The sequence below is a fragment of the Stegodyphus dumicola genome, chromosome 4, assembly GCF_044657685.1.
Source record: "Stegodyphus dumicola isolate Sdum_Otavi_A_Nest chromosome 4, ASM4465768v1".
Taxonomy (NCBI): Eukaryota; Metazoa; Arthropoda; class Arachnida; order Araneae; family Eresidae; genus Stegodyphus; species Stegodyphus dumicola.
The window spans coordinates 96965531-96986477 of NC_140771.1; the positions used below are offsets into that span (position 1 = coordinate 96965531).

General features: G+C 31.6%; 1 long non-coding RNA gene across 1 annotated transcript in view; it reads left to right on the top strand.

The window, feature by feature from the left end:
- The first annotated feature begins 8055 nt into the window (after positions 1-8055).
- Positions 8056-20947, top strand: part of LOC146997617 (uncharacterized) — a 395097-nt gene continuing 382205 nt past the window's right edge. Inside the window, exon 1 of the long non-coding RNA XR_015040720.1 lies at positions 8056-8191. This is a non-coding gene — a long non-coding RNA (uncharacterized LOC146997617). The remainder of the gene's footprint in view (positions 8192-20947) is intronic.

Here is a 20947-nt window from a genome sequence, read left to right on the forward strand (position 1 = left end):
TTTTATTGATGGGAGAATAAACAACCCGAAAGTTAAATTTCTGCAAAATATGTGCAACTTTATAGCTAATTGATGGAAAGAAGGGAATGACAACTGAATTTTTATAATCTCCTAAAATAAGAGTGTGGCTTTTAGTGTGTTGAGATGAGAATTTTTTAACTGTTTTAACTTTTGTAGGTATAACGCTGATTTTTGTTGTTTGACTTCTGAATTAGTATTTATTCGGCGTGTTATTGTGTCTTAATTATATATGAAATTCTTTAACATTTCTATGCTTCTGGGATAGCTATATTCTAATTTCTTTAAAGGATGCTTAATACAAGGGCTCAAGAAGTATGGACATCTATTGCTTCAAAAATTATACGACAGATCCGATAAAATTGAATTCTCATCAATCCATGAAAAATCATATAACATTCCGATCTTCAGAATAGAAAATTGCAAAATCGACTTCCAAATGTTTTCAGTTGAACTGTTATAATTAAATAATTTAGATTGGTTCATCAGCTAATTTTGGATTAACAGAAATGCCATAATTTTCGAAGGCGAGAAGGGTTCAATTATATCTGATTTACTTCCTCTTGATAACTTTGAATCAGATTTTAATTGTATTTACTCTGAATATATATCTTTTGTTATTTTTATTTCCCTTCAAGGAATCTTTACTGGTTTGATGATTTTGGGTTGACTTTTTATATATTTATGGAGAAGTTTAGATTTTATTAGTTTTGAATTTCATTTCTTTCATGTCTCAGTGGATTTGGTTCTAAGTTTCTTACTTTTTGTGAAACTTTTCTTACTGTTACTTTTTTTTTTACTTTTTGTATATATATATATATATATATGTAATGTTTTACTTTTGGCGGGAGATAAAAACAATCACGTTCTAATCATGGCCGAAAATAATGCTGCGTAGATGACTGAAAATTACGACGTAGTGGAATGAGCCGATGGAATTTTAGAAGAAGCACGACGAGCTTGATAGTTAAACATCATTTAATTTTGGATGACGAATTTCTTACACATATCTTCATGACTAATAGAAGAGTAGGGGTGCTAAACGTGCCACATAATTTTAAATACACTATTACATTTTAAATAATGGCGAATAGCTAGCAGAAGCTGAGCGACACGTTATCAGCAGGCAGGCGAAAGAGAGAGAGTCCACGCAGTTACTAGATATTTACACTACACTCATGTCCATAAATTAAGGATAATGGAAAATCAGGCAAAAGAAGAGTTAGAAACAAAACAAATTTTTATTTCATATATGTTGACGACTTGTAAAGCTTATTTATTAAACAAAAGGTAAAGAGCAAAATAAGATGCTATATGTTTGATATTATTAAAAAAATAGCGATTTTTTCTCCCTGGAGCAAATTACAAAAAACACCTATTTACAAAATACCAATATTACATGGTTGGTATGATTGTTAATACATTGTATGTCTCCCAGACAATGCAGTACAGTCCGTACAACGCCTAGGCATGCTGAGTATCAAATTATCGAACTGATCTTGGGGGATATTAGACCACTCAAAAAGCAATGCTCTCCGAAGTTGTAGACATGTAGAAGGAGGTTGACGGGTTGCAACTTGTCGGCCAAGCATATCCCACACGTGCTCTACTGGATTCAAGTCCGGTGAGAATGCAGGCCAGTCCATACGGGTGATATCCTCCGATTGAAGGCATTCACTTACGATGTTTGCACGGTGAGGACGGGCGTTGTCATACATAAACACAAATTATGCGCCCATGGCGCCCCGAAACAAACATACATGTTGTTTCAGAATGACGTCCCGATAGATTTGGCTTGTCATGGTTCCAATTTGAACATACAGGTCAGTTCTGGAACCCAGAATAATTCCACCCCAAACGAGCACTCCTGCACCACCGTAACGGTGTCGTTCAATGATGTTTTCTTGGTGGTAACGGGTACCTGGAGCTCTGCATAAGAAAGTCCGGCGAGAATCAGACTGCAAGCTAAACCTCGACTCGTCGGAAAACATCACACAAGCCCACTGTTGCGGTGTCCACAATGCATGCTCTCTACTCCAGGCTAACCGCAGGCGACAGTGAGTTGCAATAAGTGGAACGCATCTGACAGGTCTACGAGCATATAGACCAATCTGCCCTAAGCGTCTGTACACGGTCTGCCTTGAAATTGTCGTACCAGTGGCTGAAGAGAGCTGACGAGACATGTCTGAGGCTGTGCTCCGCCTGTTTCTTTTGGCAGTAACTGCGAAATACCGGTCATCATTCGGCGTTGTAACACTGGGGTGACCTGTGCTGTAACGTCTACTCACATTACCATCATTTTGGAATCGTTGCCAAAGCCTGGAGATGACACTCTGGGCAATTCCAAGTTCGTCTAATACTTCCAGTTGGGTACGCCCACATTCCTGACGGCCGATAATTCTACCACGTTAAATATCATCCAAATGCGTCCTTTGTGTCATAACTATTCGATTTTTGCACTGAAATGCTTATAAAGCGCTTGCGAACAATTTTACTTCTTTGCCTTTTATCTTTATATCTCACTCTCTTACACTCTCATCATTGTGACGTAAAATCGGTGTCATCTGGTTACTTCTTGAAATTTGCATATGATTCTTGAAGATGTGTGTAGGGATTTTACAGGTGATATATTTATTTTAGAGTTCGATTTCCGCGTGACTCCGAACTATCCTTAATTTATGGACATGAGGGTAGATTAGGTGCATAAGTACGGTTAATCTCTGGTTGATTAATTTTGTTTTTTAGATCTATTTTTCAAGCAGTGTTATGTGACATGGAAAGATCTCGAATTTGAGAGAATAGACTAATTTAGGGAGAAAACATAAAATCTAGAATAGGTAATTTTGAGACCGCCAATTTTTCTGAAAGCAGCCATCGTATTTTGTTATATCTTACACACATATATATACAAATTTGAGAGTTGAATATAGGACGAGTTTGAAGACGTTTTTGTAAATGAAATTACGTTTGAAAACGAAGATCATATATCACATGTGCATTTTTATATTCTAAGAATAAATTAATGGTACTAATTTACTTCCGAAGCTAAAGGAAACAGTATGTATTGGATTTAGAACTAACCAGACGTAGGTGATTAACTTTCAAATATACATCGAAAAGGGAAATGTTTAAACTAACAATACAATCAATAAGTGGAAACGATGTTGCGTCATTAACATTTTTACCGTATAGTAGCCTATAGTTTCTGCTAAAGTGGCTTTAACTAAAGAAGTATTGAAGAAGTTATTTAATAATACAGGAAAAATATCAAATTGATTAACCAAATTGCTAAAAGAATACTATAGTAACCAAAATTATTTATTCAAGAGAAGGGTGATTATTTTGTTGCGGTATACTTACAGTGCATCCGACTTATTTAACAGAAATCGATTGATTGCTATATTAATGAAATGCATATGTTCCTAAAATATATAAATTATTTTTGCATATCTATTTCGTAAACTTATATCTGTTTCCAAGTATTTCTGTGTGACTCAATTTCTTGCTTTCTTTTGTGATGAAATGAAATTTGAGTTCAATTCTAAGAACATACTTGCTTACGAGGTTTAAGATGCTCTGCTATGTTACCTTTCTAGGAAATTTTTGAAAGCTATTAGAGAGAAAATTCTGTTCACTATACTTATATCCTATTTCCTTTCTTCTGTAAATTTATTAAATAACTTTCATTAATTAAGCTAAACACCGCGGAAAGCTATCGTCTGCAGAAATTGTCTAATCAGCTTTACTGCTAATAAAAGCCCTTCCATCAAAGCCTATCTCTGCGTAAGAGCGTCTTTTGAGATACTGGAAGTACGATTACATTAAGGAACGTTAAAAGCCTTAATCTTCCTCACCTTACACCTCTTACGGAAGACAAATATTTTCTGTTTAGTATGGGATTTTAAGAATCTAAAAGCAAGAAACTAATATGTTAAACAGATTTGCATCATGTAATGCCACCATGCATTGAATGCAAACCTATTTTTAACTAACTGGCAAGTGATACTTGAATAAACACTTGCTTCTAGTTCACGGAATTTACGCCCAATCGAAATAGAAAGCAAATCCGCTTGTTGGAAATGTTTGTTGCAAGTATTTTTTGGAATAATTGTACAGGTTCACCTTGGATTATCAAATATTTTCTTAAATAAATAAGTGCACACATTGTATAGTCTATTACAGTTTTCAAAACAGAAAAGATTAAAAAGGCGCAATGCCTTCCATGTGACTCGAGCTCCGGATCTTCCGGAATTTTATCCTAAACATAAATTAATGAAAATTATACTAGTATAAGGTGTACATTTTTAATATTTTTATATTTCAGTGTTTATTATATTAAACTCCTTTTAAAAATCCAGCTGAAAATCCTGTTTAGCTTGAACAAGAAGAGCGTCAGACATGCTTGTGTGTCGGGCCACCACGGAAGCATTTTCGTCACTCAGGCGTCGAATGTGTTAAAGGGTGACTGAGGAGGAGGGACTCAATTGCCCAATCCTAACAGTGATGAATTACCGACCACCTCATCCTTTTCAGACGCTACTTTTAAAATCTATTGGATTTTTCAAATCAGCAAGGATAAAAAATTAGCAAAACTCTTCCTTACATTCAAATTCCGGAAATTCAAATTCTGCTCAAACGTTCTTTTCAGTTACACCACGAAGGCAGGCAGTAAGGCGTGAAAAAATACATTACAAATCTTATCGTTAATTTAATAATATCACAACTGTTTTTTTTTTTTTTTTTTTTTTCTTTTTGTCATTTAGTTTTACTATTTTGAACATTGTATTTAAAATATAAGACATTTCAATTCTGAAGTTCTAATTGGTCAACTAGTAAATTTATTAAAACTTCTCAGCTTTGACGCGTTAAATTGAAATCCGCATTCTAGGACCAGCTCGCAATTTTTTTTAATCTCAAGATTTTTCAAAAATTTATTTATCAATAATCTCATGATCTTAACTGTTGGAATATTAATGAAAGCTCTTCAAACTGATAAATTGTAACCTGAAGTTGTAGGTTGCAGTTTTTTGTATTTAAATTGCTTCATTATTTGCACATATCACATTTCATTTTCATTTTCTTCACATGTGAATTAGTAGTCAGTCTTTGAAATTTTTTCATGTTGCTATACATGCTATTTAGTAGCAAAATTTTTTGTTTAGTATATTATGTTTGTTTAGAATACTAATCGAGTTCGATGAGTCATGACTCCGCACACTACACTTTTTTATTTACCTCTTTTGAGACAGTATGATCAATAAAGCAGTTGCTACTATTCGGTATGCTCTATAACTCTGAATTTTGAAGCGATTTTGTGCTTTTTCCGCCTATTTGTTTTGTAAATTCATTAGCAATCAGGAAGATCAATGTGAAGAGTCAAACAACGAAGAAAATTTTTACGATCAACATAGAAAAGACTTTGTTTGTTGAAAAGTATAAAGATGGGCATGTACCCAATATTTGACTATTGTATACTGTATACTGAGTAAGATTGTGAAAAACAAAGGCATTATTAAATCTGATAACGTTGCGTAATCGGTTACCAAACAAAGATCTGGATTCTTATATCTTAATATTGATCTGACTTTTATGATCGTACAGAATCATGCAATGCTTCAATCATTTACAAGATATATTTCATCCACAATATTTGTATTTTAGTATTATTACGAATTTCGTATACATGTAAACAATTTCATGTAAATTGTAATATCTTTTATAAAATGTAGTATAAAAGACGAAAGGCAGAGTGCGAAATCTCGCAGAGAAATAGAGTTATAGGGGTAAGTCCATTTAACATTGAGGTAATGGCTATTTCCTCAAACTGCCGAGATAGCGTCAAGCTGTCAATAATTTTGTTGACGAAGTTGTTTTCATCGAGCCTGGCGAAATATTCTGGTGAATGCCTGGTGATGGCGACCATCTGGCGACGCTTTGGTCCGATCTGTGTGTAACTGCTCCAGTCCATTTGTAACTGTAACTGTATCCAGCCCTACGTAACTGTAACTGTGTTTGCCTTCCAGCAATTCCCAGAAGAGGATGATACTAGAAATTTCTCGCCGGAAGGCGGAATACTATATAAATCCGGGGAGAGCATTAGTTTTTAGTTGAGTTCAGAATATTGAGATATCTTCTTACAAGCTTCGCTTTTTGACGCACTTTAAAGCGTTGAGTTCAACTTGCTCGGTACTTTAAAGTAGCAACTGATTGGGCTGTCTCATACTTAAGAACAGACGTACGAGTAATTTTGCGTGAAAAATTTCAAAACTGTGAGGTGTTTATTTATTTATTTATTAATTTTTGAAAAATAAATTTCCTCAAGTTATCATCGGTTATGTGTGCTTTCAGTCCGCTATGAACCCATACGGACGTTATGGTATTAAATTACGTTATAAAAAATATAGGATTTTTCACACGAACAGATTAATTATTTTCCCTTTATTTCTTAATGGAATATTAGTTTGGTATACATCCAAAGACAGGGAACAGATTCATGGCGCATACTGTAGTTCACTGTAATTGTATATGGTAAAAGTTTCATAAAAGGTGCCTCAGAGAGAAAAGTTTAATGAGGTAAATTTCATAGTTTCACAGTTTAATAGCTAAGAAGATATTTTTATGCTACTTTTAAGACGAAGCTCTTTAAAAAAGGTTTTTGTAGCGAAATTATAAAGAAATGGCAAATTGTTGAAAATGTAAGGTATGATTTAGTTACGACAAAATATTCTCTTTATTACAATCCATCTAATGAAAACCGCAAAATTCCTGGAAATCCACCTTTACCCGAAATGTATTAATATTTTAACCCGTTTGGCTACTAAAGTTAACAACGGAATTTAAATTCATAATTTAATCATGTAATAAATTTATCATTCTTTGAATTAGGAATATAAAATCTCATCTTATAAGAAAGAAACTCTGCGCTTCATGCTGTATTATTTAGCTTAGAAAAACCTCAAAACGTATTTTCTGTTATAATATATTTTAAAAGGACTATTTCAAAATCTTAAAATTTCTATTTTCAAATGTTATTTATCCCTTTTTTAAAATACTGTTTCTGAATTTTTTTAATCCATTTACAAGTCTTCTCCATCGAAAGTAATAATCTTTTAAGAGATTTAAAACAATTAAATAAAATTTAAGATCATTTTGAATTACATGTACGTATAGATATGATACATTTTATGATTTCTAGCAAATATAATTTTTTATTTTTCAAAATTAAATACTGGGTATATTTTCGAAAATTAGAGAAGAGATTAATATTTCATTAAACAGCAAACAATTCTGTATTATGACTTTATATTGTGCCTTTTTACGCTGAAAAGTATTGAACCTGAAAATATATATGAATTTTAGTCTTGAAATTTCACATCTTTTAAATAAAAGCCAAAAATTAATTCATTTCTTCGTTATAGGTTGCGCAGACATTAACGTATTAAAATAATTTTAAAATGCAGCTTGCTTTAAAAATTTATATATTAATTTATTAGCTGTGTATTCCTTTGATTCCAGCTTTCGTGAAACTGCGATCATCGAAATGGGATGGTTTTTGTAAATTTAAAACCAATAAGCCTAATATTATTTTTAGGTGGAACGGAATGTTTAAAAATCATGTACGATTTAGGTACTGGCAAAAATATATAACAAATATGATTTTTACTCCAAAGAAAATTTTATTCCTTTTAGTCTTATCTTCCTTTCAGTCCTTTTGATTGTATAAAAAATAATTTTTCAAGTGCTTACAAGCATCTGCTCTTAAAAATGTTAGGTCTTAAATTCACAGACCAAGAGAACTATTGAACCTTTAAATTTCATTTTATTTCCTAAGTACAGCTCAACTCTCTCAGCACCAATTCTTTCCCTCATACATGAGGTGAAACGTTCGGAGTGGAGAATAAGCAAATAAGAGGCGTGAAAAGAAACCGAAAAAGAAGAACTGCGCTGTCTCTGGATTCATTCATCGCACGTGCGCGTGCGCCCCTGTATAAAGGCAGAGTAGGGCGCGAAAATTCTCCAATCCAGGCGTCTAGCTAGAACGAATCGAAGCAAGGAACGTCATACAACTTTACCGATCTGCTCAGCGAAGCAACAATTCGGAAACTAAGCACATAACGGTTTCAGAAATTTCGCTACTTCATTTCTTTGGAATTTAGAGAAAGGAAACTGAGAGGTGAGTTATTCGTTTTCTTTTCCTTTTCAGTAAGAGAATTTCTGAATTTGATATTATCCATAGCAGAAAATAGTTTGATCTTGATTTTAAATTTCGCGATGAAAAATAGTTACAAATATTGGTGATTAGAAAAATACTTAAATTACCATAAATATTACATTAATTACTTATTATTAATTACAAAACTAGAGCGACCTAAGGTATTATGTTTAAAATGGCTCTATGCATGAAGCGATTTTTGGTGTTTTGTAGTTAAAAATAATTAATAGAAAATTAGCTCCAATTTTCCTCATCGTTTAGTGATTTGTGTTATAAAGTTTATATTTTTCAATATAAATTATTCCGTAGTAGAAAGAAGTCATTTTCGTAAATTGAGGCTAAAATGGTTGATATAATTAACTCTAAATACTCTAATCATTCAAATACAAATATTGAAAAAATTAATTATATTTTTTGAATATAAATAATACAATGCTTTTAAAAAGTATCTGAGCTTCTAAAATTAGTAAGTCGCAGATCGTGTTATATCATAACACGGTTAGCGTAATAAACTATATAAGTGGATGCATGCATGTACAAGTTTTAAAATTGTTGACTTGTCTGTTTGAAAGAGTTGCATTGATAAAGAGCGTATGAGAGTGAAAGAGTTGTACTTTGCAAAATCAATTATTTCAATTTTAAAACTATAAAGCATTTGAATTTGGGTAAAATTTTTGCAAGCATTAAAATGATCTCATGGTCAGTTTCAACACTCAGTATGCGTACGATTCAAAAGACATTTTTGCAGGCAGTATGTTTGGGTCGTCAAGATAATTTGTATATTCACTTCCATTCAATGTACAAACTTCAAAGCGATTAAATTTTCTGATTTGTTATCCACAAACATTAACATATTAATATGGACATCAGTTTTGGATTAAGGATTTAATTTTTCGTTTAGTTTAAGAATTGTTAGAGTATTCAAAAAATGAATCGCTCAGATATTTTGAATTATTTTTCCTGAGAAAAATAAGTTCTGTAACGGTTAATAATTATTTTTTATAAGTAAAGGTTGCGGAGTTATGTTTACTTAAATTTTCGTTCGAAAAGTGTTTTTTGAAATGGTTCTTCATAACATTAATCAGCTATGAATGTAGTTAGTATAATGAATGAAGACAGATTTAGTATGAGTGAATTTTTTCAACGCTTACGCACCTCATAAAGTTGAGATTTATTCAGAGAAAAAGTATATATATTTAAACGAGTTTCTGATGCTATTTGTATAGCAACATAAAGTTTGATTATGTTACCATTAATATTCAAATACTGAAATTTTAAGTATGAGCGATGAATTTGAATTAATTTCCCACACATAACTTTTAAAAGATATGAAATAAATTGTTCACGTACATGAACAAAAATTTTGATATCACCTGTAAATATTGATTGCATGGATACATTTATTTTGATGGAATTCTAATATCTTAAATTTAAGCAACTAAATAATATAATTCTCCTCAGATTCGTTCAAATTGAAAATAAAAATCAGTATTTTTTAAATTAATTTTTATGATTACTGATGATGTGGCTATGGATATTTTTCATTTAAAAAGGGTTTTCATACACGAAAAGAATATAAAATTTAAAACACGACACTATGACAATAATTTAAAAATGTAAATGCAAGTTAATATATTTGATTTAATGAGGTCATCGACTTCCGTGAAATTTCATAGCTGCAAGAAAGGAGCTCATTTCATGCACCAAAGTAAAATCCGTGATAATTATATTATCTCCACACACACACACAGTGGCGTTAAACCAGTAGTCTTGAAAGGGCATTCTGCGCCGTTTTACTATAAATGTGCACTTCACTTTTCAAATTTTTACCATCAAATATTATCGTCCTCTATTATATTAAAGAAGTTAAATAATGACGAATCTGTATGACTGTGTGTACGTTTCTCGCACTGTCAAAATCAACGGTACCTACAACCATCAAATTTTGAATAACATAGTTATTCATCCGAATATGGTCACCTGGAAGACCGAATTTAAATTTTCAGATTTGTTTGTCTACTTCATATCCTGTAAAACGTTAACGAATTTTGAATTAACGAACTCAAGGTGATGGTGTATTTAATTATGGCAAAGCACACTAGGGCTATCTGCCTAAGAGGAGGGATGCCTTTCGTGGAGGAACAAATTTCGTGGAGGAAGTTTCTCTAAGGGAAACTGGCTCGTATACACGTTATACATGGGGAAAACCACGAAAACACCCATGCAGCCAGCCCGTTCGCGGGATTCGAACCTCGGACCGAACTACCAGTGTTCAGCGACTTTACCACTCGGCCGCTGGTAACGAACTCAAGATTTTAAAGCGAGCATCGACAACATTCTCTCCAGTGCGCGACCCTGTTACTTAGAAATTCTAAAGATATGCTGTTTTTAAATATTTTTAGCCCAAAGTAACATTAGCCCAAATGTTTTCGAAACGTGTATGCGTGTGTAAACGAAAAAACGCCTCGTTGGGTGTCAGTTTTTTTTTTTTTTTTTTTTTTTTTTTTTTTACCAGCGCTGCTGACTTAATTAGTGCTTTAAGAGAAATGGAAGTAGCATGCTGCTTTAAATAAAACATAATATTTTTAAGAGTCATAACGGAACTTAGCAAGTCTTTTTAATTACAAAATGAAACCCATTTTTACATATTTTTTTAGTAAGACAGTGTAAAGACAGTCAATTAAATACATTTTGTTAAAATACTTTCTTAAACTAGGGATATATTAAAGTTTTACAAATATTTCATTGAGGTAAATTAATGAATAAATATTACCGATAACGCGATCAATATTTACTTAATATCATCATATTTAATATTTATTTTATTTCATCAAGAGAGAGGATTTAGATTCTAAAGTGAGAGGATTTAGAGATTTTCCACAAAAATTTGTCTACCTGTTTAAAAATAGGGGATGGATGATTTAGAACATAAATTTTGAAAGTTAACGGAATAGTTAATGCTCATTATAATGTTTCGATGAATTGTCAAAATGTTTTGCATTCTGTTTAAGTGCTATGTGTTGTAACTAATTTACTTTTAACGATTTAAATTTTTCTGAAATAGCGCTGTACATTTAGCAAATGATTTATGTACCAAAAATTACTTATGAAAATTAATTTTCCTTAAAATGTGTATAAAGAAATTTTTATATGAAATTATCTATAAGTTTTAATAATTTTGTATTACATTTATGTTATAATTCTAATGAATATGCAGCATATACTTAAGCTCTGTATTATAACATACTATCATTTCAGGAAAATGGTCAAATTTTTCTTTAATAATTTCCCAGTTAATGTTACAGGTCTAACTAATAGGCTGATGTCGAAACCTTGAATAACTTGTCAAGACAATACATCATTTTCTGGTGCAAGGAAACGGAGTTGATTAATTTCAAAGGATTCGTGCAACGCAAGAGCCCTTTTACCATGTACTACACGGAAGAAGACAAATAGCCTCTGAGGAGCTTTGCACAATATTCTACAGTAAATCTCCATCATCATTCATTTTGATTATACATCTTCCCGTTTGACTGTTTCTTCCCTTAAGACTACTGTCTCTATGTTACCGTAAATGAAACCATGACTTCCGTGATCAAACATGATTAGAAAGGGAGTTAAAATTTTTTCGATTTTAAAAAAGCAGAGAATTTAGTAACATGAAGCTGTATGACGTAGAATATTATTAGAATAACGATAGGCTTTGAAATTAAAGATGAATTACTTTTTTGGATAAAATCACTTTAATATTTTTAGCTTTTTATAGCTTGCAACTTTAAAGATATCACGAAAATAGGTTCATTATTACAGAAAGCTTAATTTATTTCTCTGATCAAACTTATTAAGGTTTTACGGAATTATAGCAACTCTTGTTAAGTGTACGTTGCTATAAATAGTTAGTAAATCTACTTGGCTACAGGATTTTCTCTCTAATTTCTATTCTGACATATTTGATAAGGCACAGTTTTATGACGAGTGCACGATCCGTAGTTATGCAATTCAAGGTGAGCGCTCAGGTATTTTTTCATGTTTCACCTCTCGCGTGGGAAAAGAAAAAGGAAGGATTCCAACAGTGGCGTTCGAATTAAAAACCTGATGGTAGATACCTCACCACTACCTGGATATCTTATTAGAGTTTCGCATTTCTTCCCGGTTAACTTATAAGTGCGTAAAAATATAAAAAAAATTATTGAATTTCCCTTATGATTTCTTCTAGTATATGCGTAAATTAGCTCGAAAATGGAATATTCGTGGTTCGAATCCCTGCAATATCGTACTGGATTATCTATCCTTTTATAACTATCATTGATTAATCCAATAGTACTTCCCCAGTAATGTGGTCACATCGAAATTTAAAAACTTATCAGAAGAGTGTTCTAAACGCTTGTACAAAGAGAGTGGCTAAAGTTAGATTATGCTATATGAAAGCAATAAAGCACACGAGTGCTCTGTCTGGGGTGATATTTTCGTTAAAGACTATCGAAATGAAACTGGATCTTATTCACGTTACGTATAGGGAAAAACACCAAAAACATCCATGCACCCAATCCGTTCCCCTGGATTCGAAACCATCATGAACTACTAAAATTGGGCATTCTTAACCACTCTGCCATTGGTGAAGTCGTTTTATTCAGAACAACGTTGTTTTCGCTTCCCGTGTGCCATGTAGTAAACAACAAATAGCCTTCGAAAAACTTTACACAGTATTCTGCCCAGCAAATTGTCAGGTTTCCTCTTGAATTTTCCCGACTCTGTGAAAGATCTAATTAGTCTCTATAGCATACCTGCTGAAATATTAAAAAGCAATAGTACTCTGATAATCATCCTGGACTCGGATAACTGTGACTCAACTGATGGATGCGTATGGAGCCTTTGCATATGTGAAGAAAATGCTTGACATTTTTCCATATGAAGTTATTTATGCAAGATTCTTTTTTTAAGCAATCTTTTTCAAGTAGACAATCGTCATATATTCTGTGATACTTCAAACATGCATGTAAAATTATAACGAATATTTCTATTTGATGTTTTTCTATGCATATTTTCTGATGCTTTTTAGTGTTGAAATGATCATATCATCTGATTGAAGACAACTATTTTTTGGTCTGTTCAACTCCACGTCAATTCTGGCTGTTTTTATGAAACATTTAAGTTTTGATTAGCGTATAAAAGTTTTGATTAAAATTAAAAGTATTCCATTTTAATTTATTAAAATTAAAAATGATTACTTCTTGTCAAAATTTCCTAAATCGATCAAAACATCAAGTGTAATTTTACAAAGCACAATTCGCAGCAGAAAATTTTCTTAATCGAATTCATCTTTTCAAAGTGTTGATCAGAATGATAAAGTATGTCAGAAATATTTAAATGGTGCTTCTATTCTAAAATATCAGACCATAAATATTTTCGGAGATTGATGAAAATGTTACTCAGCTAAGAGTAAGTTAAGAGGAATATTTTGTAAAAGATGAATAATGATTTATAGGTTACTGAGTAATCCTGAGCAAGAATTTACATTTCTGCATTTTTCTTTTCGAATAGATCCTGAAGAACTATATTTGAAACGGGTGTAGTCCTATACGTAAATAAGAAAAAACAAACACAACTTTCTAACTTCTAAATAATACTGAAAATTACTTAAAAAGAGACATATTAAGTGAAGATAAAGGTTATAACAGGAAAAAAGTCTACAGTTATGAATTTTATTACTTATCTCCTAACAACTTCAAGCTTTTAGTTATAAAATTAAATTTTATGTAGTGAAAGAAGGTATACTTACTTTCATATTCGAACTTACTTGAGAGATAATATTTTACACACAAAATACCTTTCATGAACACTACAATTAGTGCGATATAAATATAGTATCTGATATATCGTAGAAGATATGCACAAATGCAAAGCCTCGTATCTTTCTGATATTTCATTAACTCATAGTTTAGAGCACTCGTCAATGTTATCACGCTTTCCTTGTATTTGTAAATAAACGTATGTATGTTCCGTGGCCACAAAGATCCTTATACGGCCTTTATTTTCCCAATCGTACTCAGTAGACATATACTTTCCATGACAAAATGTTTTAAATGACCCAAATATTTATGTTGTAATTAAATGTTTGAAAAATTAAAAAAAATATATTCATGTATAGGGTACAAAATTTAACTTAATACTGTGCCCATATGTCTATTTTTATATTTAGTAAAGGTTTATACTCATTAAAAACACTAAATATTTGATACGAAAAATATTGATTCATATTCATATTACAATAAATATTGATTGCAATAAAACTGAAGAGCTAAATGTTTGCTTCAACTGACCTACATGAGCAAATCTCAACAGTTTTCTTTGCCTGTTAGAAATGACAAACATTAAGATCTTCTTTATAATAAATTACGAAGTTTACCACCAGATATTCGTAATATGTCAGGATTTAAATATTTCTCATATTTAACAGAAATATTTCGTTTAGGCTGTTCAGGGTTTATCTCAGCCAACGGAGATGTCTGTCATGGCGGACACTGTTCCATGTTACCGAGAAAACCATTTTTCTTTTCAATTGAATAATATGAACAACACTTAAAACGACGCTAACGGAGCTGGTCGATACATGCATGCAGGCGACTCCATTAGCTCACGTAAACCACATTGTAAACGATCCTTTAAACTATGCCAGAGGAAAATCACAGTTGAAAATCACGGAAGTCCACAAAGGTTTTCGCAGACTAGATTCACGACCCCGCATATCAAAGTGGTTTAAAGAAGCTGTTTCGACTTCCATAAACAGCAAAACAAATTCGACAAACACATTTATCGTCTCTGGATCCTCTCACCAAGAAACACACGACTACAAGTTATGAAACCTAAAGCAGAAAATGTTTCTTGAATGATTATCCACGTGTGAACAGAATGCCAAAACTTGGCAAGAAAGACACAGTTGCTTACCGATTTTACATTTAAAAATATTAAAAATCTTTCTTATTCAGTTTGCATTATAAGTCTATTGCAGTAAACTTATCAGATTAATCAGAGACAAGAGATTTATGTTTTAGACAGGTGCAGGAAATGCATTTATATTAGCATTAAATTGACAAAAATTAAATAAATACAGACATTCAGAAGTCAACAGTATATCAATTAAGTATTAGCAATTAATCACTTGATAGAAGTAGCCTTTTTTAACGAATAAGAAAACAACGCAGATTTATTTCTGTCAAACATCATTAATTAATAACTGAGAAAGCCACTACTACCAAAATGAAAATTTAAGTAAAGGTCAAGCAAAACTGAACAATATGATTACTCTTTATTATTTAAAAAATACAAACATTATAAATAAAAAAAGTCTGTTAAGCTCTCTTTATCAAATTACTACTTGAGAGAAAATTTCTACATTTAATATTAAAAAATCAAGAAAGTTATGCAGCAAAGGATTAGACCGAACCTTTTTAGTCATTTGTATGGGTTTCATTAAATTCAGATTTTTGCGTAAACCTACTAGTGTCTATAATGCGTCGTAATATTTATACTTCCAAATACATATCATTATTTTCTGTCCTCCACCGTATCACCAGCTCAGCAGCACTTCTGCATATATATCGTGTTGCATTTTCCCCATCATTTCATATTTTTCTCGGAGATATCTCCAAAGACTCAGATAAAAACCTACAGATGGTTATAAAATTCAGCCAGGTTTAAAAAGCTGTATATGAAGAATACGAGAGATTCCGGCGTGCTTAACGAGATACCAGTTCGTACACCTGGATGATATAGTTAAGGACGAGCGAATGAATGTGTTTCATCCGATATAGAGTCTGTTTAACGGGCGTTATGTTTCATTGGACGTATGTTTAATGGACGTATGTTTTCAAGGTATGATTTAATGGACGTTTAACAGAGTTTCACACAGTAGCATTTAAATCAAGTTTATTAGGACAGAACAATACGTTTCCTAGCGTTACAACAAAACTGATAAAACAGCTGTGGAATATCTAATTTGCAAACAATAAATTATCATTTCTATTTAAAAAACGTTTTAGCAACCTCAGATTAAATATAAACTGTGAGGTGCATAACCACATTGCGAGATATAAATGCTTTGTTTTTCTCAGGATGGTTTCATACATATTGATATAGTAAGAAAAAATAGTAATGTTAAATCATGATAAAATAAACATAAATGTTTCAAAATACATATTCAACAACTAAAATTAAAACAATTATTTTATTTTCAAATAAAACTTGAATTGCTATCTTACCATAGTCAAATGCTTAATAATGAAGAAAAAAGAGCCGCTGGTGAAGACAACTCTTTTATCGATTATTTTGGCTTTAACCTTCAGCAGTTTTATTTCAAATTGATTTAATATGTATTTTAACTACGTTTACCGACGAAATTATTCTAGTTGTGTTCAAGCTACTAAATGATTGGCTCAGTTCTGCCAGTTAAACTTTATTCGTTCATGTTTGTGAATAAATTTTCCTACGTAACAGCACGTTATATTAGTTTTTTTCTCATGAATCATGGATTACGAAATACTGCATCTATGGCAGATTTGTTCAAGCATAATTTGTGACCTGTTTTGATCAGAAGAAATTCTCAGGCTGTATTTTGCTAGCCTACCCCCGTTTGAATGAAATAATTTCTATAAATAATTACAACAATGATTTTGTATTATTATGTACTTAGAGTGTTTTTAAAAACATTAGGTAGTGCATTTCAAGAAATTGACCAAAATTCTAAATTAAAAAGTTTTCGATTACTTTGAGATACTTCTCCAAAATATGAAAACTGAAATATAATTTTCGATAACCAGAGCAATCCGCAATATTATATACATAAAAAAATAGCTATCTAAACCTATAATAACGTGTCTATCGCTCAAAAAATTTCAGACTATAATAAACACTTCCTTTGCGCGGTTTTGCAGAACGCAATTTTGCTTTAACGCAGTGTCTTTATTGTTCTCATCTGATTTATCCAACGTTAGAATTTCGTTCATGCACAATTCATCAGTCCTGACCAGAAACCATCAACAATTCTAAAGGATGTCCATCAAATGAAAATGAAGACAAATCAATCTCACATATTACAAAAGCAATTGACGGCTAAATAATTTCAGATATGGAAGAAGAAGAAATTAAAAATTAATAGAGAAATGACAAATGAAGAATTGGTTGATCTTATCACATCCGCTGCTAGTGAAAGCAATGATAATGAAGAAATTATGTGCATTTCAGTTTGAAGGAGTTAACATAACCTGCCTGATTTTACAACGGAGATTGAAATAAACGAAAAAAAAAAGATATTTTGTGGAAGGAACTGAAAAACTCTGCGTTCCTTATCCCGAAACTTTTAAAGAGTTACATCACTTAATGTAACAAGCTGCTTAAAAAATTGTATTGTGCACTTATTAAGCAATAATAAAAATCCTTTCAATTAACATTTATTTCACGTTTTTCTCTTTTAAGTGCAGCAATATTTAGGTCATATATACGTTATTAATCCAAATAATACCTAACGCAATTTTTTTTCATAAAAATTAAATTTTTTGAGACGATATTTTGCCGTACGCGCAATGTATTAATGATGTAACTCCTGCGTTCGGAAAAGTTTAAATATATGCAATTGCGTTTCATGATTCTCACTCTGAGAAAATGAAAAAGTTTGCTTTAGGATATGGTTAGGGAACTTCCATTTTATAAATTATTTTTAATTTTAGTTTTTAAAATAACTTCATATATTGACAAACTGGATATTTTATGTCAATAGTGTAATAATGAGATTACGTCATCGCAGAAGTTGTGTAAATCACCGTAAAGGATGGCTGACGATAAGAAACAATCTAATTTGCATTTGCTTTCAAGGTACGATATACCGCTTATGTAAAATAAGACTTGTAATCTGCACATTAAGTGCTAATGATAGCAAACTATTTCATGGAGTTTATGCTAGATTGCACTGCAGGTTATTTAAATAGCAGCAAAGTAGGGAAAATAGTAAATGCAAAAGTTGCACGCTGTCTTGAATAATAAATCTGGCAGATCCTGAAATAAAAATAAATCACATTTAGGAAAACCGTAATTAGATATAAAAATATATAAATCTCATTCACAGAGTAGACATGACTACCGATGAGTTTTATAAACAATGATAGCTTATTTTATTATTATGTATGAAGGATATGAAAGCATTTTGCTGTGCAGAATTTTAAAATAATGTCTTAGAGATAAGTTTTACAAAAATAAGGGAATGGCCAAGAAAATACGTACTTTGAAGTAAAGGCGTTATTTATTAATAAACCTCAATCTTCCGTAGACTTAAAAAACTTTGTTTATTCAGGGAGGCAAAGGAAAGTTACTTCAGCAGCAACGATTCTTTTGGTAAAGTTTCTTTACTAACCCTTAATATAGTCGGCCAAATTATAATTTTAATGATAAATATTCTACATATATCATCATGCAATAAAAGTTTGAAAAAATATGATGATATATTAGTTAAATTAAGTATCAAATTAGCATTAAGAATCACGAATCTTAAATCAAATATGAAGAATTAATAAATTACCTAGCACAAATCGTCTGTTGAGCCACGAAATCCTCCGAGAATTCTAGTTTCTTAGTCATTGTTTCAACTTTACTTCTACTAATTTAAAAAAAAAAATTGCATCAATGTTTGCAATGTTTGCATGAATGCATCAATGTTTGCAGTGTTACATCAATTGTTTCACCAATGTTCATCAATCATCAATCATCAATGTTTGCAATGTTGTGTCAATGTTTGCATCAATGTTTTTGCATCAATATCGCATCTAGCTGTTTTTGCATCAATGGGAGAGCCATTTTAGAGCTAAAATACAAATCTTAATTGCAAACCTAATGGTACACATATGTACCGGTAATAATACCGGTCGGTACATATATATACCAACTAACAAAAAGGTAAATAATTTCCAAACTCTAAGTAACACATTAATACCTAATATTCTCTTTCTTTTCTAAACGTATTATAAGTACTACAGAATAAAATTATGTATAAAATCAAGGTTATTCTTTCACAAATTTACTGTAAAATATATAATACGGGCCCTCACTGGTTTATTAACAAACATAACCTTATTTTTACTGAAATCCGCATGATGTTATACATTGGAGTGATGTTGTGGTACTTAAAATACCGTAGTGGTACACTTTTTTCTTAGTTAATATGTTAAATATGGCGTACACATGTGCACCGTTCGGGACGAAAGGATTAAAGTGTTCTTAGATTCATTTTTATTTTCAAGACCATAACAGAATTTTGGAGAGGTAAATTTTTGCCCAATTGTGGTGTTCAGAATGTGTAATGTGGATATGAATATGTTTTCGTTAGAAGGTCCTCCACGAAGTCATCCATCTCTCTTAGTCAGACAACCCTTGCGTGCTTTGTTATAATCAAATAAACGAATCCACAACATTTTGTTTTCAATAATAGTAGTAGCTCTATTAAAAACTGTTACGAATCTATTAAAAACACCTCTATTACAGTTATATTCTACGAATTTTCTGATTACCTTACCAAGTTGGTTTCAACGAAATTCTTAAAATATTTCCTAGGTTTGCTCCTTTTTTTTTTAATGAAAGATATTTAGATATACTCTATTACATGAATGCTTAGGTTCAGTACAGCAACAATTAGGTTATGTACTGTATACCCAGCTAGTTAATTTTTATAATCATTATTTTTTATTTATGAATGCTTCTTTTTAACATATTTTTTCTCAATAAATCTATGAATCTTTATAGGTTGTAAGGTTCCAAACCTAGAAGTTACTGCAATGTGTCTGGAACGTTGAGAACTGCTAAGCGAATAATCGCTTTAATTAAGTAGACAGAGAATAGAAACTAGAGAAGGCTTCATTACTCTTTATTATTCCAAATAAAGTTTAATAGATGACTTTTTTCCTGGAGTTTACAATAAAGCCTCAACTCGGGCTTGAACTCAGGAAACTAAGAAATAGAACTTAACTAATCTTAACTAAAAAGATATAGCCGAAGCTATCAAGATTTCTGTTTAAATCATGGCTCCTTAACGCTAATAAACGGAGTAGCTATCAAGGGCCTAAAGTACGGCCGAGCGTAATAATAGCTTAAGAGAGAGAGAGAGTAGCCTAAAAATTGACAGCGCGCTAGTCAGAATCTCTGGCTCTCTAACGAAGTCAGTAGAACTTCACAGTTAAATACTTCTGCTCATTTGCATTCAAACGCGATTCTGAAAATACATTCTGGCCGGAAGTTGTAAGCTGAAATTAAGGAAAGACAAGAAAGTAATATTTAACTAAAACCTAACTGTTAGAAAAAAAATCTTACAAGGTAAACTTGCAAAAAGAACGAAAACTGAAAAGGTAAGCTATGTTTTGAAGTGATTAAGCATGTTTCATCTAATGGTGTTACAATACCTGTTATTTTGGTAGATTCTCTGGGATATAGAGATTACACTTCAATGTCTTAACTTAATAAGTATTATCAAATTCGGATATGTAAAGCCTATTTGGCAATTAAAGCATTTTGAAACTCAGCGTATATTATCTTCCTCATATTTTGTTGCTTAAGGTAAAGTACCGCGATTCAGACTTTCAAATAAACATGAAACACTTTTTGACTCGAATAAAATTTAATTTTTTTATTTTTAGATCAATTAAAGGTCATCAGATAAATTATCACTCACAAATAAATTCG